The sequence below is a fragment of the Polypterus senegalus genome, chromosome 13 (assembly GCF_016835505.1).
Source record: "Polypterus senegalus isolate Bchr_013 chromosome 13, ASM1683550v1, whole genome shotgun sequence".
In the NCBI taxonomy this organism is placed as follows: domain Eukaryota; kingdom Metazoa; phylum Chordata; class Cladistia; order Polypteriformes; family Polypteridae; genus Polypterus; species Polypterus senegalus.
Genome location: NC_053166.1, coordinates 87,332,214 through 87,338,327, shown reverse-complemented (window position 1 = coordinate 87,338,327; position 6,114 = coordinate 87,332,214).

The following is a 6,114-nucleotide window of genomic DNA, read 5'->3' as shown; positions in this document are numbered from 1 at the left end:
TGTGGCAGTAATCAGGCCTGGGGTGGCTACGGAAATTGAACTCAGGTGTGATACACCACAGTTAGGTTATTTTTAACAAGGGGCAATTACTTTTTCACACAGGGCCATGTAGGTTTGGATTTTTTTTTCCCTAAATAATAAAAACCATCATTTAAAAACTGCATTTTGTGTTTACTTGTGTTATATTTGACTAATGGTTAAATATGTTTGATGATCAGAAACATTTTGTGTGACAAACATGCAAAAGAATAAGAAATCGGAAGGGGCAAATAGTTTTTCACACCACTGTATATATATATATATATATATATATATATATATATATATATATATATATATATATATATATATATATATAAATTGCTCAAAAAATTAAAGGAACACTTTGAAAACACATCAGATCTCAATGGGAAAAAGAAATCCTCCTGGATATCTATACTGATATAGACTGGGTAATGTGTTGGGAACGAAAGGATGCCACATCTTTTGATGGAAATGAAAATGATCAACCTACAGAGCCCTGAATTCAAAGACGCCCCAAAAATCAGAGTGAAAAAATTATGTGGCAAGCTAGTCCATTTTGCCAAAATTTAATTGCAGCAACTCAAAATTTTACGCAGCACTTTGTATGGCCCCTGTGTTCTTGTATACATGCCTGACAACATCGGTGCATGCTTCTAATGAGATGACAGATGGTGTTGTGGGGATCTCCTCCCAGATCTGGACCAGGGCATCACTGAGCTCCTGGACAGTCTGAGGTGCAACCTGGTGGCATTGGATGGACCAAAACATAATGTCCCAGAGGTGTTCTATTGGATTTAGGTCAGGAAAGTGTTGTGGCCAGTCAATGGTATCAATTCCTTCATCCTCCAGGAATTGGCTGCATACTCTCACCACATTAGGCCAGGAATTGTCGTGTACCAGCATAGGGTCTGACAATGGGTCCAAGGATTTCATCCTGATACCTAATGGCAGCCAAGGTTCCTTTGTCAAGCCTCTAGCGGTCTGTGTGACCCTCCATAGATATGCCTCCCCAGACAATCATTAACCCACCACCAAACTGCTCATGCTGAATGATGTTACAGGCAGCATAATGTTCTCCATGGCTTCTCCAGACCCTTTCACTTCTGTCACGTGCTCAGGGTGAACCTGCTCTCATCTGTAAAAAGCACAGGGCACCAGTGGTGCATCTGCCAATTCTGGTATTCTATGGCAAATGCCAATCGAGCTGCATGCTGCTGGGCAGTGAGCTCAGGGCCCATTAGAGGACATGGGGCCCTTGGGTCACCCTCATGAAATCTTTCTGGTTGTTTGGTCAGAGACATTCACACCAGTGGCCTGCTGGAGGTCATTTTGTAGGGCTCTGGCAGTGCTCATCCTGTTCCTCCTTGCCCAAAGGAGCAGATACTGGTCCTGCTGATGGGTTATGGACCTTCTATGGCCCTCTCCAGCTCTCCTAGAGTAACTGCTTGTCTCCTAGAATCTCCTCCATGCCCTTGAGACTGTGCTAGGAGACACAGCAAACCTTCTGGCAATGTCACGTATTGATGTGCCATCCTGGAGAAGTTGGACTACCTGTGCAACCTCTGTAGGGTCCAGGTATCGCCTCATGCTACCAGTAGTGACACTGACTGTAGCCAAATGCAAAACTATTGAAGAAACAGTCAGAAAAGATGAGGGAAAAATGTCAGTGGCCTCCACCTGTTAAACCATTCCTGTTTTGGGGGTCATCTCATTGTTGCCCCTCTAGTACATCTGTTGTTAATTTCATTAACACCACAGCAGCTGAAACTGATTAACAACCCCCTCTGCTACTTAACTGACCAGATTAATATCCCATAAGTTTCATTGACTTTATGCTATACTCTGATTAAAAAGTGTTCCTTTAATTCTTTTGAGCAGTATATATATATAGTACAGGCCAAAATTTTGGACACACCTCCTCATTCAATGTGTTTTCTTTATTTTCATGACCATTTACATTGGTAGATTCTCACTGAAGGCATCAAAACTATGAATGAACACATGTGGAGTTATGTACTTAACAAAAAAAGGTGAAATAACTGAAAACATGTTTTATATTCTAGTTTCTTCAAAATAGCCACCCTTTGCTCTGATTACTGCTTTGCACGCTCTTGGCATTCTCTCGATGAGCTTCAACAGGTAGTCACCTGAAATGGTTTTCACTTCACAGGTGTGCCTTATCAGGGTTATTTAGTGGAATTTCTTGCTTTATCAATGGGGTTGGGACCAGCAGTTGTGTTGTGCAGAAGTCAGGTTAGTTGGACGATCATTTATTTTTCAACAGGACAATGACCCCAAACACACCTCCAGGCTGTGTAAGGGCTATTTGACCAAGAAGGAGAGTGATGGAGTGCTGTAAATGGTCATGAAAATAAAGAAAACACATTGAATGAGGAGGTGTGTCCAAACGTTTGGCCTGTACTATATATATATATATATATATATATATATATATATATATATATATATATATATATATATATACATATACAGGAGCTGGTCATAAAATTAGAATATAATGACAAAGTTGATTTATTTCAGTAATTCCATTCAAAAAGTGAAACTTGTATATTAGATTAATTCATTACACACAGACTGATGTATTTCAAATGTTTATTTCTTTTAATTTTGATGATTATAACTGACAACTAATGAAAGTCCCAAATTCAGTATCTCAGAAAATTAGAATATTGTGAAAAGGTTCAATATTGAAGACACCTGGTGCCACACTCTAATCAGCTAATTAACTCAAAACACCTGCAAAAGCCTTTAAATGGTCTCTCAGTCTAGTTCTGTAGGCTACACAATCATGGGGAAGACTGCTGACTTGACAGTTGTCCAAAAGATGACCATTGACACCTTGTACAAGGAGGGCAAGACACAAAAGGTCATTGCTAAAGAGGCTGGCTGTTCACAGAGCTCGGTGTCCAAGCACATTAATAGAGAGGCGAAGGGAAGGACAAGATGTGGTAGAAAAAGTGTACAAGCAATAGGGATAACTGCACCCTGGAGAGGATTGTGAAACAAAACCCATTCAAAACTGTGGGGGAGATTCACAAAGAGTGGACTGCAGCTGGAGTCGGTGCTTCAAGAACCACCACGCACAGACGTATGCAAGACATGGGTTTCAGCTGTCGCATTTCTTGTGTCAAGCCACTCTTGAACAAAAGACAGCGTCAGAAGCGTCTCGCCTGGGCTAAAGACAAAAAGGACTGGACTGCTGCTGAGTGGTCCAAAGTTATGTTCTCTGATGAAATTAAATTTTACATTTCCTTTGGAAATCAAGGTCCCAGAGTCTGGAGGAAGAGAGGAGAGGCACAGAATCCATGTTGCTTGAGGTCCAGTGTAAAGTTTCCACAGTCAGTGATGGTTTGGGTGCCATGTCATCTGCTGGTGTTGGTCCATTGTGTTTTCTGAGGTCCAAGGTCAACGCAGCCATCTACCAGGAAGTTTTAGAGCACTTCATGCTGCTGACGAACTTTATGGAGATGCAGATTTCATTTTCCAACAGGACCTGGCACCTGCACACAGTGCCAAAACTACCAGTACCTGGTTTAAGGACCATGGTATCCCTGTTCTTGATTGGCCAGCAAACTCGCTGACCTTAACCCCATAGAAAATCTATGGGGTATTGTGAAGAGGAAGATGTAATACGCCAGACCCAACAATTCAGAAGAGCTGAAGGCCACTATCAGAGCAACATGGGCTCTCATAACACCTGAGCAGTGTCATAGACTAATTGACTCCATGCCACGCCACATTGCTGCAGTAATCCAGGCCAAAGGAGCCCCAACTAAATATTGAGTGCTGTACATACTCATACTTTTCATGTTCATACCTGTCAGTTGGCCAACATTTCTAAAAATCCTTTTTTTTGCATTGGTCTTAATTTATATTCTAATTTTCCGAGATACTGAATTTGGGACTTTCATTAGTTGTCAGTTATAATCATCAAAATTAAAAGAAATAAACATTTGAAATACATCAGTCTGTGTGTAATGAATGAATCTAATATACAAGTTTCACTTTTTGAATGGAATTACTGAAATAAATCAACTTTGTCATGATATTCTAGTTTTATGACCGCACCTGTATATATATATATATATATATATATATATATATATATATATATATATATATATATATACAGGTATATATCTATCTACTCTCTCTCTATATATAAAATCCTAAGCCTAAAAGTGCAACGATTTTATGTCATATTTTTGTCATGCTTTAAATCGGGCTTATTTTAAAACCTACATATATATGTTTGGTATCATTCTTTTCAGAGTTTATTGAACTTTAATGTGATGTTGTTAGATTTTTAGAATCTTATTCCTTTGTTAATTTATAAACTAAAAAATATCAACAACTCATGTCCCGTGAGACAAGACTTTATGCCAAGAGATTTAACCACGCCTGGTGCCGGAAATAAAAGACAAAGAGTAGGACAGCTGCTGTACAGGCTTTTACATGTTCAAAGTGCCACGCAATCCAGCAGCTGATCGAGCAAAGAGGAGGTAAAAAAAACAAAACTGTATTTGTATCCCATTGTATCACCGTTTAAGAGGGGATTTCGGAGGAGCAACCTCATCACCTCGGGTGCGTTCAGCCCCCCCTTTTCACAACATGAGCGACAGAGATGCAAAGTGGCTGATGCGTAGCGCAGGCCAGGAGGTTGGCGAGCGAAGTGAGCAGGGGGCGACCCTCTAGCACCTTGCCTGATGAAGGGGCCTTAGCTGCCTCGAAAGCTTGCATTTATAATCTATTTAGTTAGCCAATAAAAGGTGTCATTTCACCCTACTTTCTCCTGTATTAATCTATGTCAAACACGGTACAACACTCTACTACTATGAATATACATATAAGTAAGATCTTGCTTATATTGCTCGTTCTCCCTGAATAATAATAAAACAAAAATGTAATACAACGCAAAACATTACTTTTTATTTTTTTTTATAAAGGAACAATGGAGTGAGGCATTATGGAACACCAGGGCATGATGGTAGGCAAATAGATGATCTGGCAAAATGAAAAATGTACCTAATTCATAAGCTTTCTATAATGTAAGATATAATACAAGGGAAGAGATAAAGGTATGGCCTCATATGGTATTTTCATTATCATTTCTGCAATTTTTTGCTGCCTTTCTAATATCTTTCCCCATTTCTTAATCCACACTTTTATTTCACGTCTCCAACTGAATTTGCAGTTAACCAAGCAAGTCTGATTTATTTATTTTTTTTAAATCAGACTTTAAACTTTAAACCAGAATTTAACTGACATTTTTATTGTTAAATAAACTGAATTATTTAAAAAATCTACCAGACATTTTTTGTTCATCTCTTTGTGCGTGTGTGAAACCAAATCAGCATTTCATACAGATTCTATCCGTTCTTCAATTTTTCTTATATGCCTAACAGCTCATTGTTGCCATCTACAGACCAAGTTAAAGCACTGTGCGCGTTTAGTGAATTTTACAATGTCCCTTCTTGGAAATTATTCTGAATGTTAGCTTTCTCTGTATACAAATACATACAGTCTAGTTGAGTAGTTTATTATAATTATACATATAAATTCTAATGGAAAAATTATAATAATCAATGAAGGTCACTTAAAATATTAATAGGCGTTACGTTATAATCCGACTTCAAATAAAAATTACATTACAGGGTACTCTCCAAAATCGAACAATTCGAAGATATTTTGTTACGCGAGTTCGTCGGTGTCACTCTAAACTACTGGCTTCTGCCGCAGAATTTGAACATGTTCAATGACAGTTTATAGCTGATCCGTACTACATTACCCATATTGCACCGGGGCTCGACCTGCGTTTCCCATTACGGGACGACGTTTGAGTCAATCTTGTCTCCCCACAGGCGGGTATTTATTTACGTGAGCTATAGCGTTAAAATATGCATTTCACATGTACATGTAAGTGATATATGTATGGAGTTATCGTCTGATAAAACGTCATGCACCAGTTTTGTCAAATCACGTTGCCATATAAGGTATGCCGACTGACTAAGCTTTGACACATATATTAATCTATATGCTCTACAGAATTTTATTTGTATTATTGTAAGG